Source organism: Phocoena phocoena, chromosome 6, assembly GCF_963924675.1.
Source record: "Phocoena phocoena chromosome 6, mPhoPho1.1, whole genome shotgun sequence".
Taxonomy (NCBI): domain Eukaryota; kingdom Metazoa; phylum Chordata; class Mammalia; order Artiodactyla; family Phocoenidae; genus Phocoena; species Phocoena phocoena.
The window spans coordinates 24,856,993-24,876,547 of NC_089224.1; the positions used below are offsets into that span (position 1 = coordinate 24,856,993).

Here is a 19,555-nt window from a genome sequence, read left to right on the forward strand (position 1 = left end):
ATTCGTTGTTTGTAGATTTTCTGATGATGCCCATTCTAACTAAGTGTGAGGAGGTGATACCTCATTGTAGTTTTGATTTGCATTTCTCTAATGATTAATGATATTGAGCAGCTTTTCATGTGCTTCTTGGCCATCTGTATGTATTCTTCGGAGAAATGTCTATTTAGGTCTGCCCATTTTTGGATTGCGTTGTTTTTTTGATATTGAGCTGTATGAGCTGCTTGAAAACTTTGGAGATTAATCCTTTGTCAGTTGATTCGTTAGTAAATATTTTCTCCCAGTCTGAGGATTGTCTTTTCGTCTTGTTTGTAGTTTCCTTTGCTTTGCAAAAGATTTCAAGTTTCATTAGGTCCCATTTGTTTATTTTTTATTTTATTTCCATTATTCTAGAAAGTGGATCAAACAAGATCTTGCTGTGATGTATGTCAGAGTGTTCTTCTTATGTTTTCCTCTAAGAGGTTTATAGTGTCTGGTCTTACACTTAGGTCTCTAATCCATTTTGAGTTTATTTTTGTATATGGTGTTAGGGAGTGTTCTAATTTCATTCTTTTACATATACCTGGCCAGTTTTCCCAGCACCACTTATTGAAGAGACTTTCTTTTCTCCACTGTATATCCTTGCCTCCTTTGTCATAGATTAATTGAACATAGGTGCGTGGGTTTCTCTCTGGGCTTTCTGTCCTGTTCCATTGATCTGTATTTCTGTTTTTGTGCCAGTACCACATTGTCTTGATTACTGTAGCTTTGTAGTATAGTCTGAAGTCAGCGAGTCTGATTCCTCCAGTTCCATTTTTTTTCCTCATTACTGCTTTGACTATTCGGGGTCTTTTGTGTTTCCATACAAATTGTGAATTTTTTTCTTCTAGTTCTATGAAAAATACCATTGGTAGTTTGATAGGGATTGCATTCAATCTGTGGATTGCTTTGGGTAGTAGAGTCATTTTCACAATGTTGATTCTTCCGATCCAAGAAACATGGTATATCTCTCCATCTATTTGTATCATCTTCAATTTCTTTCATCAGTGTCATATAGTTTTCTGCATACAGGTCTTTTGTCTCCTTAGGTAGGTTTATTCCTAGGTATTTTATTCTTTTTGTTGCATTGGTAAATGGGAGTGTTTCCTTAATTTCTCTTTCAGATTTTCCATCATTAGTGTATTGGAATGCAGGAGGTTTCTGTGCATTAATTTTGTATCCTGCTACTTTACCAAATTCATTGATTACCTCTAGTAGATTTCTGGTAGCATCTTTAGGACTCTCTATGTATGGTATCATGTCATCTGCAAACAACAACAACTTTACTTCTCCTTTTCTGATTTGTATTCCTTTTATTTCTTTTTCTTCTCTGATTGCTGTGGCTAAAACTTCCAAAACTATTTTGAATTAGAGTGGTGAGAGTGGACAACCTTGTCTTGTTCCTGATCTTAGAGGAAATGGTTTCAATATTGCACCATTGAGAATGATGTTGGCTGTTGGTTTGTAATGTATGGCCTTATTATGTTGAGGTAAGTTCCCTCTATGCCTACTTTCTGGAGGGTTTTTATCATGAATGGGTGTTGAATTTTGTTGAAAGTTTTTTCTGCATCTATTGAGATGATCATACGGTTTTTCTGTCTCAATTTGTTAAAATGGTTTATCACATTGATTAATTTGCGTATTTTGAAGAATCCTTGCATTCCTAGGATAAACCCCACTGGATCATGGTGTATGGTCCTTTAAATGTGCTGCTAGATTCTGTTTGCTAGTATTTTGTTGAGGAATTTTGCATCTGTGTTCATCAGTGATACTGGCCTGTAGTTTTCTTTCTTTGTGACATCTTTGTCTGGTTTTGGTATCAGGGTGATGGTGGCCTTGTTGAATGAGTTTGGGAGTTTTCCTCCCTCTGCTATATTTGGGGCGAATTTGAGAAGCATAGGTGTTAGCTCTTCTCTAAATGTTTGATAGAATTTGCCTGTGAAGCCATCTGGTCCTGGGCTTTTGTTTGTTGGAAGATTTTTAATCACAATTTCAATTTCACTGCTTGTGATTCGTCTGTTTATATTTTCTATTTCTTCCTGGTTCAGTCTCGGAAAGTTGTGCTTTTCTAAGAATTTGTCCATTTCTTCCCATGTTGTGGGAAGTTCCCCTCTATTCCTAGTTTGTTGAGTGTTGTTTTTGTTGTTTGTTTTATAATAAAACGATGTTGGATTCTGTCACATGCTTTTTCTGCATTGAGATGATTGTTGGGGGGGGGTTCCTTCATTCTATTTTGTAGTGTATTGCATTGGTTGATTTTCACATGTTGATCTACCCTTGCGTTACTGGGATAATTCCCACTTGGTCATGTTGCACAAACCCTTTAATATGTTGCTGGATTCAATGAAATTTTTTTCTTTTTAAGGATTTTTGCATCTATATTCATAAGAAATATAGGTCTTGTGATGTCTCTGGCTGGCTTTGGTAATGGTGGCCTCATATAAATGAGTTGGGAAATGTTCCCTTTTCTTCTATTTTTTGGAAGAGTTTAAGAAGGATTAGTGTTGATAACTACTTTAAACATTTGTTAGAATGCTACAGTATTAGGGTATCACACACCAGTTATTTAAACAGAGAGTTTAATATAAGGAATAGTTAACTATACTGTTAACTAGGCAACCAAAAGAGTGAAATGAGAACTCTGAGGCAGTGGGCAGTGATTCCCAAATTTCAGCATGCATCAGGGTCAACTGGAGTGCTAAACAGATTCCTGCTCACACCATCTGAGCCACTGACTCAGTAGGTTGGGTGGTGCATGGGAATCTGCATTTGTAACCAGTTCCCAGGAGATGCTGATGTTGCTGATCCTGGGACCACAGTTTGAGAACTGCTGTTTCAAGTATCATGGGGGTAACAACTGTAGTTTCCCCAGGCTGAGGGAACAAAGAGTACAAGTTTGAATTATTAAAACATAGAATCTTAGGGAAGGGTCCCTGTGTGGTTTGATCTCAGATTTCTGAACAGGGATTGCCAGATGGTCAATGGTGGTGTTTCTAGGCCTGGAGGTAAGGTCTGTGGGGGTGGTGTATGGAGCTGGCACAGTGTACCTGGGGTTCTGCTTGTGTTGGGAAAACTGCAAACTGGGTTTAGCTGCTGCTATGGGAAGGAACCACCACTGTCAGGGTAAAGAAATTGTTGGAATGTGGCTGTGAGAAATGAGAACATAAGAAGGAGTAGTCAGTCACTCACTCTTCCTCTTCAGTTTGCAGTTTCCTTCTAGCATCCTTTATTGGCAGAGCTAACAGCCTGCTGGCAAAAGCAGAATGGGTATGCCAGCTAAAGGACAAGTTGGAACTGAGAGACAATAATTGAACCACTGGCACCATCAACATACCTGCTACACCTGTGTGAGCTCCTATGTGGCCCCCAACCAACTCCATTTTTCTATTTAATGACGTGTAACTGTCTTATTTGCAATTGATGCACCCACCCTCTCCACAAAATTGGAGACACAAAGTCTTAGCAGTCAGTTATCTGTCACTGGACTATGTAGATTACTCCCTCCAAATCAATCATAGTACCATTTGAAAATTCTCTTACAAAAAGGTATAATTAATCTCCAATAAAACTTGTATAAAATAAGGAGGAAAGAAAAGAAAATGCTTACTCTCTCTATATAAACACATACCAGCAAAAGGAAGGAGATGAAATATTTAGCTGCTCTGTCCTCTTTTCTGTGACAGGTCACATGGCCTTAGCTAGTATTTATAACTTCTACTTTTACCCATTCCATATTTCCTTGGCCTTCACTAGCACTTCATCTCGTTGGGGTTTTCTACCTGACCGGTGACCAAGATCTTCATCAAGAAAGGATCTGCAGCCTCAGCAGTCATGCCATTTTTCTTGGTAGCTGTAATTTTCTACTAACCTTTCTACTAGGCATGGAGTACTATGAGACACCTCAGAGAATCCCCTGGGTTCCAGACATAGCTCTCCTTTCCCCATTGTCAGTACAACCCATTTGTCTCCTGCCTCAGTGACATGAGGAAGCCAAGTGGCAGTCTCATCTTCCAGTGCAACGGAGGGGAGAGGGGGAAGATGGCGGAAGGGTAAAACGCGGAGATCACCTTCCTCCCCACAAATACATCAGAAATACATCTGAACACGTGAAACAACTCCTACAGAACACCTACTGAACGCTGGCAGAAGACCTCAGACCTCCCCAAAGGCAAGAAACTCCCCATGCACCTGGGTAGGACAAAAGAAAAAATAAACAGAGATAAAAGAATGGGGACGGGACCTGCACCAGTGGGAGGGAGCCGTGAAGGAGGAAATGTTTCCACACACTAGGAAGCCCCTTCGAGCGTGTAGACTGCAGGAGGCAGACGGGGGGAGCTTCAGAGCCGCGGAGGAGAGCGCAGCAACAGGGGTGCAGAGGGCAAAATGGAGAGATTTCCGCACAGAGGATCGGTGCCGACCAGCACTCACCAGCCCGAAAGGCTTCTCTGCTCATCCCCCGGGGCAGGCAGGGCTGGGAGCTGAGGGTCAGGCGAAGGTCCGAGTGCAGGGAGAGGAATGGCGGCGTGAACGGAACCTGAAGGAGTTAGTGCACCACGGCTAGCCGGGAGGGAGTCCGGGAAAAAGTCTGGACCTGCTGAAGAGGCAAGAGACTTTTACTTCCCTCTTTGTTTCCTGGTGTGCAAGGAGAGGGGATTAAGAGCGCTGCTTAAAGGAGCTCCAGAGACCCGCGTGAATCGCGGCTAACAGCACGGACCCCAGAGACGGGCATGAGACGCTAAGGCTGCTGCTGCCGCCACCAAGAAGCCTGTGTGCAAGCACAAGTCACTCTCCACACCTCCCTTCCAGGAATCCTGTGCAGCCCACCACTGCTAGGGTCCCGGGAGCCAGGAACAACTTCCCCAGGAGAACGCACGGCGCACCTCAGGCTGGTGCAACGTCACGCTGGCCTCTGCCACGGCAGGCTCGCCCCACACTCTGTACCCCTCCCTCCCCCAAGCCTGGGTGAGCCAGAGCCCCCTAATCAGTGGCTCCTTTAACCCCATCCTGTCTGAGCGAAGAACAGACGCCCTCTGGTGACCTACATGCAGAGGCAGGGCCAAATCCAAAGCTGAGTCCCAGGAGCTGTGCAAACAAAGAAGAGAAAGGGAAATCTCTCCCAGCAGCCTCAGGAGCAGCAGATTAAATCTCCACAATCAACTTGATGTACCCTGCATCTGTGGAATACCTGAATAGACAACAAATCATCCCAAATTGAGGAAGTGGACTTTGAGAGCAAGATTTATGATTTTTTTCCCCTTTTCCTCTTTTTGTGAGTGTGTATGTGTATGCTTCTGTGTGAGATTTTGTCTGTATAGCTTTGCTTTCACCATTTGTCCTAGGGTTCTATCCGTCCATTGTTTTTGTTTTGATTACTTTAAAAAAATTTTTTTTTCTTAATAATTATTTTTCCATTTTAATAACTTTATTTTACCTTACTTTATTTTATTTTATCCTCTTTCTTTCTTCCTTTTTAATTTCTCTCCCTTTTATTCTGAGTCGTGTGGATGAAAGGCTCTTGGTGCTGCAGGCAGGAGTTAGTGCTGTGCCTCTGAGGTGTGAGAGCCAACTTCAGGACAGTGGTCCACAAGAGACCTCCCAGCTCCACGTAATATCAGATGGCAAAAATCTCCCAGAGCTCTCCATCTCAACACCAACAGACCCAGCTTCACTCAACGACCAGCAAGCTATAGTGCTGGACACCCTATGCCAAACAACTAGGAAGACAAGAACAAAACCCCACCCATTAGCAGAGAGGCTGTCTAAAATCATAATAAGTCCACAGACACCCCAAAACACACCACCAGACGTGGACCTGCCCACCAGAAAGACAAGATCCAGCCTCATCCACCAGAACACAGGCACTAGTCCCCTCCAACAGGAAGCCTACACAACCCACTGAACCAACTTTAGCCACTGGGGACAGACACCAAAAACAATGGGAACTACGAACATGCAGCGTGCAAAAAGGAGACTCCAAACACAGTAAGATAAGCAAAATGAGAAGACAGAAAAACACACAGCAGATGAAGGAGCAAGATAAAGACGCACCAGACCTAACAAATGAAGAGGAAATAGGCAGTCTGCCTGAAAAAGAATTCAGAATAATGATAGTAAAGATGATCCAAAATCTTGGAAATAGAATAGAGAAAATGCAAGAAACATTTAACAAGGACCTAGAAGAACTAAAGAGGAAACAAGCAACAATGAACAACACAATAAATGAAATTTAAAATACTCTAGATGGGATCAATAGCAGAATAACTGAGGCAGAAGAACGGATAAGTGACCTGGAAGATAAAATAGTGGAAATAACTAGTGCAGAGCAGAATAAAGAAAAAAGAATGAAAATAACTGAGGACAATCTCAGAGACCTCTGGGACAACATGAAACGCACCAACATTCGAATTATAGGGGTTCCAGAAGAAGAAGAGAAGAAGAAAGGGACTGAGAAAATATTTGAAGAGATTATAGTTGAAAACTTCACTAATATGGGAAAGGAAATAGTTAATGAAGTCCAGGAAGCACAGAGAGTCCCATACAGGATAAATACAAGGAGAAATACGCCAAGACACATATTAAACAAACTATCAAAAATTAAATACAAAGAAAACATATTAAAAGCAGCAAGGGAAAAATAACAAATAACAGACAAGGGAATCCCCATCAGGTTAACAGCTGATCTTTCAGCAGAAACTCTGCAAGCCAGAAGGGACTGGCAGGACATATTTAAAGTGATGAAGGAGAAAAACCCACAACCAAGATTACTCTACCCAGCAAGGATCTCATTCAGATTTGATGGAGAAATTAAAACCTTTACAGACAAGCAAAAGCTGAGAGAGTTCAGCACCACCAAACCAGCTTTACAACAAATGCTAAAGGAACTTCTCTAGGCAAGAAACACAAGAGAAGGAAAAGACCTACAATAACAAACCCAAAACAATTAAGAAAATGGAAATAGGAGCATAACATATCGATAATTACCTTAAATGTAAATGGATTAAATGCTCCCACCAAAAGACACAGAGTGGCTGAATGGATACAAAAACAAGACCCATATATATGCTGTCTACAAGAGACCCACTTCAGAACTAGAGACAGATACAGACTGAAAGTGAGGGGATGGAAAAAATATTCCATGCAAATGGAAACCAAAAGAAACCTGGAGTTGCAATTCTCAAGTCAGACAAAAAAGACTTTAAAATAAAGACTATTACAAAAGACAAAGAAGAACACTACATAATGATCAAGGGATCGATCCAAGAAGAAGCTATAACAATTGTAAATATTTATGCACCCAACACAGGAGCACCTCAATATATAAGACAAATACTAACAGCCATAAAAGGGGAAATCAACAGTAACACATTCATAGTAGGGGACTTTAACACCCCACTTTCACCAGTGCAATGGAATCATAGTTGTGTCACATTGTGGCAGCATTATCCACTTATCTCCCCCTGGCAGCTCTCAGAGTTGCAAAGATGGGTTAATGTTGGTACGTGTGATGGTAAGAGGAGCCAACCCACTTCCTCCCTTGAGTCCTACCTAAATCCTTGTATTCTGGCTCTGAGAGACAATACCCTATATTGTTTCTCATACAAAACTATGGAGGTTGGATTTTATTCTTTTTATGCTTTTTTTTTTCTTTCTCAGTTCTTTAAGGCAGAGGGAGTGAGCCTCTTGACTAGATCTCCTTGTCTCTTTCTGGCTTGCTTGTGTTTGAAAGCTTCTTTTTCCTCCTTTCTTTTTATTTTCTATGTGTTTGCCTGATCTTCCTTGATGTTGGGCCCAGAAATCTATCTCACAATTCCTCCGATTAGCAGTGCAGCTCCACTGCTGTGGCCTGAGCTATGACCTTCTCTGCAGTGACTCTCACATGGCCTCATGTGCCAGCTGGGAATCATTGCACATTTAGGTCCTTGGAATACTGAAATACATTGATATCTAATACTGATTGTTACCATTTTAGTTCCAATAACTTGATTTTATATTTTGGTTATTTGGGGTAAGAAGAATAAAAAGGTTTACATTAAAGGAACATAACTTCAAAAAAATGTTATGAAAAACCCCATGATATTTGGGGGACATCTCAAAGAACTGGAAAAAAATAAGGAATTAAGCTCAAGGTTAGCAGAAGAGAGGAAATAATAAAGATTAGAGTATAAGTAAATGAAATAGAGAACAGAAAAACAATAGAAAATATTAACCATAGTTTTTTCTTTGAAAAGATAAACAAAACTGACAAACGCCTAGCTAGACTAACCAAGGAAAAAAGAGAGGAGACCCAAATCAGATATAAATGAAAAAGGAGACATTACAACTGATACCACAGAAATACAAAAAATCATGAGTCTACTCTGAAAAACTATTTGTCAACAAACCAGACAACCTAGAAAAAAATGGAAATATTCTTAGAAACATACAACTTACCAAGACTGAATCAGAAAGAAATAGAAAGTCTGAATAGGCCAAGTACTAGAAGGATATTGAATCAGAAATCAATACTCTACCAATGAAGAAAAGCCCAGGACCAGATAACTGGTGAATTTTATCAAACACTTAAAAAATTAACACCAATGCTTCACAAACTCTACCAAAATATCAAAGAGGAGAGAACACTTCCAACACTTCCTTATTTTACAAGGCCAGCATCCTGATACCAAAGCCAAATAAGGATACTACTAGAAAAGAAAACTAGAGGTCAATATCCCTGATAAATATAGATGCAAAAAAATTTCAACAAGATACCAGCAAACCAAATTCAGCAGCACATTAAAGGGATCATTCACCATGATCAAGTGGGATTTATCCCTGTGACGAAAGGATGTTTCAACATATACAAATCAATGTGATATATAAATAGAATAAAAGATAAAGTCATATGATCATTTCAATAGGCACAGAAAAAGAGCTTGAGAAAATTCAACATCTTTTCATAAAATTTTTTTTTAGAAAAGCTCAAAAAATTGGGTATAGGAAGAATGAACCTCAAGACAACCAAAGCCATATATGACAAGCCCAAGCCCACAGTAAACGTTATCCAATGATAAAAGGTTGACAGCTTTTCTTCTAAGGTCAGAAACAGCACAAGTGTGCCCACTCTCACCACTCCTATTGAACACTGTACTGAAAGTCCTAGCTAGAGCAATCAGAAAAGACAGAAAAAGAACAGACATCCATATTGGAAAGGAAAAAGTAAAACTCTTTGCAAATGACATGATTTTAATATAGAAAACCCCAAAGACTCCACCCCCCCAAAAAAAACTAACAACAAATTCAGTAAAGTTGCAGGATATAAAATCAATGCATAAATTTAGTTGTATTTCTATACAATAGCAACATACTATCTGAAAAAAAAAAGTCCCATTCACAATAGCATCAAAAACAATAAAGTAGTTAGGAACAAATTTTACAAATGAATTGACATCTGCACAATGAAAACTATAAGACTTAGATGAAAGGAACTGAAGAAAACAAAAACAAATGGAAAGCTATCCCATACTCATGGATCAGAAGAATTAATATTGTTAATATCTCCATACTACCTAAAGCAATCTACAAATTCGATGCAATCTCCATCAGAATTCTAAGCCATTTTTCACAATGGTAGGACAAACAATCCTAAAATTTGTATGTAGCCAAAGTAATCTTGAGAAAGAACCAATAGCCAAAGTAATCTTGAGAAAGAACAAAGCTGGAGGCACTATAATTACTGATTTCAAACTATACTACAAAGCTATTGTAATTTTTAAAAAGCAGTATGATATTAGCATAAAAGATGACACATAGACCAATGGAACAGATTCAAGAGCCCAGAAACAAAGGAGCCAGGAATATACAATGGGGAAATGATAGTCTCTTCAATAAATGGTGTTGGGAAAACTGGATATTCACACGCAAAAGAATGAAACCAGACCCTTCCCTTACACCACTCATAAAATATTACATTAAAGATTTAAATACAAAACAAGAAACCATAAAACCCCTAGAAGGAAATGGGAAAACTCCTTGTTATTAGTCTTGGGAATGAATGTTTTGGGTATGACAACAAAAGCAAAAATCAACAAGTGGGTCTACATCAAACTAAAAAAACCTAAATCTGATTTAAAAATGGGCAGAGGATCTGAATAGACATTTTTTCCAAAGAAGACACACAGATATCTTGGCCAGAAAGTACATGAAAATGTGGTTGACATCACTAATCATCAGGGAAATGCAAATCAAAACCACGATGAGGCTTTTCTCCATGTCCCTCACAGTGGGCAGCAGATCTGAGGGGAGCTATCTGCTGAAGGTTCTGGGCCAATTCCTTTTTTGGGGCCCCACTGCCACCCACCCCACTCCTCCGTGGAGAGAAGATGGTGGGCCAGAACAGCACCATCTTGGGTGGAACACTTTTCATCAGGTACTACATTTACTTTGACCTCGAGACAGAGTGACCCCAAATTCAAGAACAGGCTGTGAGAATGAAGAAAGAAACAAAAGCTTGACAAGGAGAGAGTTGGCTTTCCAAGTTACCTGACCTTAAAGATGCTGAAGCTATTCAGAATTTCTTCTTCCAATAACTATGGCTTGGTGAAGAGTTACTAGCCCAAGGTGAATATGAGAAGGGTATAGACCACCTGACAAATGCAGTTGCTGTGTGTGGACAGTCACAGAAGTTATTGCAAGTGTTAGGGCTAACAATTCAACGACCAGTGTTCCAGATGCTTTTGACTAAGCTTCCAACAATTAGAGAATTAATTATAAATGCTCAGAGCTTGACTGAAGGTGATGTGGAATGAGAAAAAATGTCAACATAATTATCTCAATTTAAAATATTTTAAAAATCTTAACTCTGAAGATGAGCAGCTCTGGGGGTGGGGTGGGGGACATAAGGGCAAATATGCTTGTTTCTGACTGTCCTACACTGAAATCTACCAAAGTTAATTTTTACTTTGTGTAGAACCATTTGTCTGTTTTATTTATTTTTCCCAGTAAAAAGCATATTTTGAGAGAGATTTTCATTTTATAAATACACTGTGTGTTACTGAAATTTAGATTTTGTTTATTCCTAAAACATGCAATTAAAATATACATATCACATTGTTTACATTACAAATAGTGCTCAGTTTTGAAAGATGGCCAAAAAAGTGTAGAAGAAAGCTGAAGAATGCACATTTTTTTAAGCAAGTACATTTTGCTTTACATCAGAAAACTGGATGGAAACTTGATTGTGTTTATCAAAGGTGAACATTAAAATCGTTTTTTTTTTTTTTTTTGCTGTACGCGGGCCTCTCACTGCTGTGGCCTCCCCCGTTGCAGAGCACAGGCTCCGGACGCGCAGGCTCAGCGGCCATGACTCACGGGCCCAGCCACTCCACGGCATGTGGGATCCTCCCGGACCGGGGCACGAACCCGCGTCCCCTGCATCGGCAGGCGGACTTTCAACCACTGCGCCACCAGGGAAGCCCCGTTTAATCTTTTATACATGTGAGATGTGCTGCTGTACTGTAGTAACAATTTCAGCCTCCACTATGTGTATTAATCTTGACATGTTTTGGTTAAATCAGTGGGCTTAATGTGTTCTGGATAGTTATCTCCTTAATAACTATCTAACTCATTTAGATATATGTAGTTGTAAGTAGCACTGGAAATTAGATCTACGTGCATCCCTAATCTAGATGAATGAGCTTCAGCAGTTAATGTCTGCCCACTTACCTCATTTATAAAATGAGAGAATTGGTCTGCTTATTCAGAGAAGCCTCCCTTTCAGCTTCTAATTCCTTTGGTTCTGTTCAGCATCTTCAAATCTTCTTCTGAGGGATATATCTGTGTGGGCAACCACACTTGCATTTTTTAATACTCTGAATTTTACATGCTTGCCTGACTTGGTATTTCTGAACTGTTTTTTTAAGGTATAAATTGTGTTGATTTTCACTGAAATCATGGTTCTATCACTACTTCTTTAAATTAATCTGAAACTTAACCTTCAAGTTAAAAACAAAGCAAAACAAAAAAACCATGAGATATCACCCCACACCTGTTAGAATGTCTATAATCAAAAAGACAAGAGATTACAAATGTTGACAAGGATGTGGAGAAAAGAGAACTCTTGTACACTGGTGGTGGGAATGTAAATAGGTACAGCCACTATGGAAAACCACATGAAGCTTCCTTTAAAAATAGGGCTTCCCTGGTGGTGCAGTGGTTGGGAGTCCGCCTGCCAATGCAGGGGACGCGGGTTCGTGCCTCGGTCCGGGAGGATCCTGCATGCCGCGGAGCGGCTGGGCCCGTGAGCCGTGGCCGCTGAGCCTGCGCATCCGGAGCCTGTGCTCTGCAACGGGAGAGGCCGCGGCAGTGACAGGCCCGCGTACTGCAAAAAAAAAAAAAAAAAATTAAAAATAGAGCTACCATATGATCCAGCAATCTCCCTTTGAGGTATATATCTGAAGGAAATGAGATCACTATCTTGAAGATATAGCTGCGTCCTCATGTTCATTGCAGCATTAACCTAAGTGTCTGTCAACAGATAAATGGATAAAGAAGTTGTGGTATATATGTACAATAGAATTGTACAATTCAGCCATAAAAAAGAAGGAAATTCTACCATTTAAGACAACATGGGGCTTCCCTGGTGGCACAGTGGTTAAGAATCCACCTGCCAATACAGGGGACATGGGTTCAAGCCCTGGGCCAGGAAGATACCACATGCCATGGAGCAACTAAGCCCTTGCACCACAACTACTGAGCCTGCCCTCTAGAACCAGTGAGCAACAACTACTGAATCCCCTACACCTAGAGCCCATGCTCCACAACAAGAGAAGCCACCACAATGAAAAACCTGTGCACCACAATAAAGAGTAGCCCCTGCTAGCCGCAACTAGAGAAAGCCCACATGCAGCAACAAAGACCTAACACAGCCAAAAATAAATAGATAAATAAATATTTTTAAAAAGACAATATGGATGGACCTTGAGGGCATTATGCTTAGTGAAGTAAGTCACACAGAAAGAAAAATACTGTATGACAGCATTTACATGTGGAATCTAAAAAAAAAAAAATCTAAAAAACCCCCCAAAAACTAAAAAGCAGATTGTGGTTACCAGGATTGGAGGGGTTTGGGGAAGGGAGATGGAATATGTGAAGATAGTAAGAGGGTGCAAACTTTCCATTATAAGATGAATAAATTCTGGGGATCTAATTTATAGCATGGTGATTATACTTAACAATACTTTATTGTGTGATTGAAAGTTGCTAAGAGAGTAGATCTTAAAAGTTCTCACCACACACATAAATTAACTATGTGAGGTGATGGATGTGTTAACTGACTTTAGCATGGTAATAATACCACAATATTTATATATATCAAGTCATCATGCTATACACCTTAAACTTATACAATGTTATATGTCAATTATATGTCAATAAAGCTAGGAAAAATAAATGTCAAAAAAAGATATTTGTTCAGTAGAGCAAGGCTGAATAGAGTGATACCCACTTGCTCTTTAATAGATTTTTCCAGAGGCCTCAGGCAAAGACACTTGATCTTCTCTAAGAGGTGTTTTTCTCTTATAGAAAGGACTATTTTAATGTTTTGATTGATCTTTCTGACCTAAGGTCTTAGTTTTGCTCATCCATTGGAATAGAATTTTTTTTTTTTTTTTTTTTTTTGGCTGCGTTGGGTCTTCGTTGCTGCGCGCGGGCTTTTCTTTGGTTGCGGAGAGTGGGGCCACATCTCATTGCAGTGCACGGGCTTCTCATTGCGGTGGCTTCTCTTGTTGTGGAGCACAGGCTCTAGGCACGCGGGCTTCAGTAGTTGTGGCTCGCAGGCTCTAGAGCACAGGCTCTGTAGTTGTGGCGCACGGGATTAGTTGCTCCGCGGCATGTGGGATCTTCCCAGACCAGGGATCGAACCCCTGTCCCCTGCATTGGCAGGCGGATTCTTAACCACTGCGCCACCAGGAAAGCCCTGGAATAGGATTTTTAAAGTATTTTAAAACTCTATCTTCAGTATACTTTAATGTATTCTGCTTCAGATATTTGAAACTAATAATGTCATGTGAGACTGTCAGCCAGGGTGACTACCAATGTCTTTTCCAGCATAGTCAGCTTATATGGCTGCTCAAGACTTAAGAAAGAGTGTTCCCAGGAAAAAGGCCAATGGCCTTTTAAGACCTAGCCTTTAAAACACAAGGCATTACTTCTGCCATATATATTGTTTGAAGTAGTTACAAGCCCACCTAGATTCAAGGGAGGGGTCATGAGAGATGTATCAAAAAATTTGCAACTGGGTTTGAAAACCACCATGGGTGGTAATGAGAAGGTTTTAAGATGGGAACACTTTAACTAGATTTGCATTTTAATTAGATCCACCTGGCTGGAATGAGAATAGATGTGGTGAGACCAGTTGAGAGAAAGAAATGGTAGTAGTGGAGATGTGAATGGATACAGAGGTGTGAATGGATTCAGGAGATATTTAAGAGCTAAAATTTATGGGATATAAAACAATAACTGTAACACTACCATTTGGCTTATAACATATATGAATGTAACATACTGACAATAGCACAAAGGAGGAGGACAGAAATAAAGTTAGGATGGAATAAAGTTTCTACATTTTATTGAAATTAAGTTAGAATTAACATGAAGTGGATTGTGGTATAAATTAAGATGCATATTGCAATCCACAGAGCAACCAGCCACTAAGAAAATAACAAAAATTGTTTAAAAATCAACACTTGAATTAAAATGGTACAGTATAGAATTTTATTTTGAAAAATAGTAAAGAAAGAAGAATAAAAGAGACATGAGGCATATAGAAAATAAATAGCAAAGTGGAAAACATAACTTCCACCATATCAGTTACATGAAGTGTGAATGTATTAAACACTCCAAATATAGAGATTACACAACAAACAAAAATCCAGGACAAGATGACTTCACTGGTGAATTCTACAAAACATTTAAAGAATACCAATCCTTCTCAAACTCTTCCAAAAAAATAGAAGAGGAGGGAACATTTCCATACACATTTTACAAGACCAACATTACCCTGTTACCAAAACCAGAAAAGAATGCCACAAGAAAAAAAATTACAAGCCAATAGCCCTGTTGATGAACATAGATGCAAAAATCCTCAACAAAATATTAGCAAACTGAATTTAGCAATACATTAAAAGGATCATATATGATCATCAAGTGGGATTTATTCCAAGGATGCAGCATGGTTCAACATCTGCTAGTCAATCAGTGTGATTCATCACATTAACAAAATGAAGAATAAAAAATGGTATGATTATCTCAATAGATGCAGAAAAAACATTTGAAATTTTTCAACATTCATTTATGATAAAATCTCTCAACACACTTGGTATAGAGGGAATGTACCTCAACATGATAAAGCCCATATATAACAAACCTACAGCTTACATCATACTCAGTGGTGAAAAGCTTAGAGCTTTTTCTCTAAGATCAGGAATAAGACAAGGATGCCCACTCTCACCAGCTTTATTCAAAATAACATTGAAAGTCCTAGCCAGAGCAATTGTGGCGGGGGGGAAGGCATCCTAATCAGAAAGAAAGAAATAAAACTGTCACTATTTGCAGATGACATGATATTACATATAGAAAACCCTAAAGATTCCACAAAAAACTATTGGAACTAATAAACAAATTCAGTAAAGTTCCAGAACACAAAATCATTGAACAGTTGACCCTCTGTCTATATCCTTGGGTTCTGCATCTGTGGACTCAAACAACTGCAGACTGAAAACGTTCATTAAAAAAATTCCAGAAATTTTCAAAAAGCAAAATGCAAATTTGCTGCATGCCAGCAACTATTTATATAACATTTACATTGTATTAAGTATTATAGGTAATCTAGAAATTATTTAAAGTATATAGGAGAAAGTGTGTAGGTTATATGCAAATACTGTGCCATTTTATATAAGGGACTTCAGCATCCGTGGATTTGGGTATTTACAGGGGTCCTGGAACCAGATGCCTGAGGATACCAAGGGATAATTGTACAAAAATCAGTTGCAGTTCTGTACACCAATAACAAACTATCGGAAAGATAAATTAAAGAAACAATCCCATTTACAATTGCATCAAAAAGAATAAAATATCTAGGAATAAATTTAACCAAAGAGGTGAAAGACCTGTACACTGAAAACTATAAGCCATTGATGAAAGAAACTGAAAAAGACACAAATATATGGAAAGATATTCCATGTTTATGGGTTGGAAGAATTAATATTGCCAAAATGTCCATACTACACAAAGCAACCTATAGATTCAATGCAATCCTGATCAATGTTCCAATGGCATTTTCCACAATAATAGAACAATCCTAAAATTTGTATGGAACCACAGAAGACCCTGAGCAGCCAAAGCAATCTTGAGAAAGGACAAAGCTAGGGCATCACATTCCCTGATTTCAAACTATATACAAAGATATTATAATCAAAATGTATGATATTGGCATTAAAACAGACACACAGACCAATGGAACAGAATAAAGAGCCCAGAAATAAACTCACACAATTAATTTACAACAAAGGAGCCAAGAACATACAATTGGAAATGGACCATTCTTCAATAAGTGGGAAAACTGAACAGCCAGATATATGTGTGTATACACACACACACACACAAGAATGTTATTCAGCCATTAAAAAAGGTAATCTTGCCATTTGTAACAACATGACTGAAGCACATTTATGCTAAGTGAATAAATCAGACAGAAAAACAAATACTGTATGATCTCACTTATATGTGGAATCTAAAAAGCTAAAAAAGAAAAATCAAACTCATAAATAAGAGAACAGAGAGAAAGATTGGTGGTTTTCAGAGGTGGGGGTGGCAAAACTGGGTGAGGGTGGTCAAAGGTACAAACACCGGTCATAAAATAAATAAATCATGGGGATGTTATGTACAGCATGGTGACTATTGTTAATAATACTTTGTTGTCTATTTGAAAGTTGCTGAGAGTAAATCTTAAAAGTTCTCATCACAAGAAAAAAATTACTGTGTGGTGATGGATGTTAAGTAGCTGATCATTTCACAGTAAACACACACACACACATATTAAAGATTACAGTCACTCTGGAAAACAGTTTGGCACTTTCCTATAAAATTGAACATGCAATTACCATATGACGCAGCAACTGCACTCTGGGACATTTATCCCAGAGAAATGAGAACTTATGTTCACACAAACCCCTGTACATGAATGTTCATAGCAGTTTTATTTGTAAGAGCCAAACCTGGAATCAATCTAAATGTTCTTCAATAAGTGAATTGTTAAACTCTATATCAGAAGCACTAGTCATAAGTAAAGGGAACAAACAAAAATTCCAGTTTCTAGTTCTGCATATAAGGAGCTCCATCCTAATAACAAGTAAAAAGCTGGAGACTGAAAACTCAAAAGCTATTCTTGTGTCCATAAGAGATGGGAGAACAAATTGCTGCCCTCAAGATTGGAGACACAGACAGATGAATATATGAAGTCACAGCTTATGGGAGCAGAGACTCATGAACAGAAACTACCTTAGGAACCAGTGCTGGGGTAGGAAACACTGAATCATAATTGATGAATTGCTGGAGGCTCAGTGTGAACAACTTTGAGAGTTAAAAACTGCAGGAAGACCCAGTCTTAGGAGGTTCCCCACAGTTTCATGAGATTTACCACCAGGAGCTTGACCAGGTCCTCATGGTAAATACTGGGGGGAAATCTTATGTTTCTAGCCCAGAGAGTGGGGGGAGGGGTGGAGGAGGAACCATTTCAAAATACACCAGAACATTCTGTTCTTAACAAGACCTGCCCTTAGAAGAAACTAGTTAACCATAGCCTAACCTTCTGGGGTATTAACAGCCTGACTGATCCAGAGGGAAGGGAAATAACCCTATTCCAACTCACTCTATTTATCCTGTCCTAGCTAAGGAGGAGAAAAAGACCTGAGAAACACTTGTGAACTTCATAGCAGAAGCATAGGCTCAGAAAAAGACCGAGACCTCATCATAAGACTATAGAACTTCCCTCTACACCTTACAACTACATTACTAAAGGCCTATTTACAACAGTTCCTTTTACCCACCATTTCACATCCAGCTATCAAGAAAAAATATTAAAGGGCATATTAAAAGGCAAAAATTAAAATTTGAAGAGAAAGAGCAAGCATTAAACCAGACATGGCAAGATGTTGGAACTATCAAACCGAGAATTTAAAATCAATATGATTAATATGGCAAGGACTGTAGTGCATAAAGTAGACAACATGCAAGAACAGATGGGTAATGTAAGCAAAGAGATGGAAGAACTAGAAAGAAATGACAGAAGACCAAAAACACTGTAACAGCAACAAAGAATGCCTTTGATAGGCTTATTAGTAGACTGGACATGGCTGGAAAAGAATCTCTGAGCTTGAGAATATCTCAATCAGAAACATATAAAACAAAAATCAAAGAGAATAAAGACTGAAGGGGGGAGAACAAAATATCCAAGGAAAATGGGACAAAAAAAGAAGTTGCAACATACATGTGGTAGAAATACTAGAAGGAGAAGAAAGAAGAAAGAAAGAGAAGGAAGGAAGGAAAGCAAGCAAGAAAGAAAGAAAGAAAGAAGGAGGGAGGTAGGGAGGAAGGAAGGAAGAAGAAGAAATATTTGAAAAAATAATGACTATTTCCCCAAATTAATGTCAGGCACAAATTACAGATCCAGGAAGTTCAGAGAACACCAGGATAAATTATGAAATCATTACACCCAGACATATCTTCAAACTAGAAAATCAGAGATAAAGAAAAAATCCTGAAGAAGCCAGAGGAAATAAAACACACCCCTATAGAAGAGCAAAGATAAGAATTACATATCATGAAAGAAGGGAGTGGAGTGAAATATTTACAGTGTTGAACCAACCCAGAATTCTGTACTCTGAAGTTATCCTTCAAAAGTGAAGGAGATATGGAGAACAGTATGGAGGTTCCTTAAAAAACTACAAATAGAATTACCATATGACCCAGCAATCCCACTACTGGGCATATACCCTGAGAAAACCAAAATTCAAAAAGAGTCATGTACCAAAATGTTCATTGCAGCTCTATTTACAATAGCCCGGAGATGGAAACAACCTAAGCGCCCATCATCGGATGAATGGATAAAGAAGATGTGGCACATATACACAATGGAATATTACTCAGCCTTAAAAAGAAATGAAATTGAGCTATTTGTAATGAGATGGATAGACCTAGAGTCTGTCATACAGAGTGAAGTAAGTCAGAAAGAAAAAGACAAATACTGTATGCTAACACATATATATGGAATTTAAGGGAAAAAAATGTCATGAAGAACCTAGGGGTAAGATAGGAATAAAGACGCAGACCTACTGGAGAACGGACTTGAGGATATGGGGAGGGGGAAGGGTGAGTTTTGACAGGGTGAGAGAGAGTCATGGACATATACACACTAACAAACGTAGTAAGGTAGATAGCTGGGGGGAAGCAGCCGCAAGGCACAGGGATATTAGCTCGGTGCTTTGTGACAGCCTGGAAGTGTGGGATG

General features: G+C 39.0%; 1 pseudogene; it reads left to right on the forward strand.

Annotated features, from left to right (window-relative positions):
* Positions 1-10,373: 10,373 nt before the first annotated feature.
* On the forward strand, positions 10,374-10,799 carry LOC136124910 (mitochondrial import receptor subunit TOM20 homolog; annotated as a pseudogene).
* Positions 10,800-19,555: the final 8,756 nt, after the last annotated feature.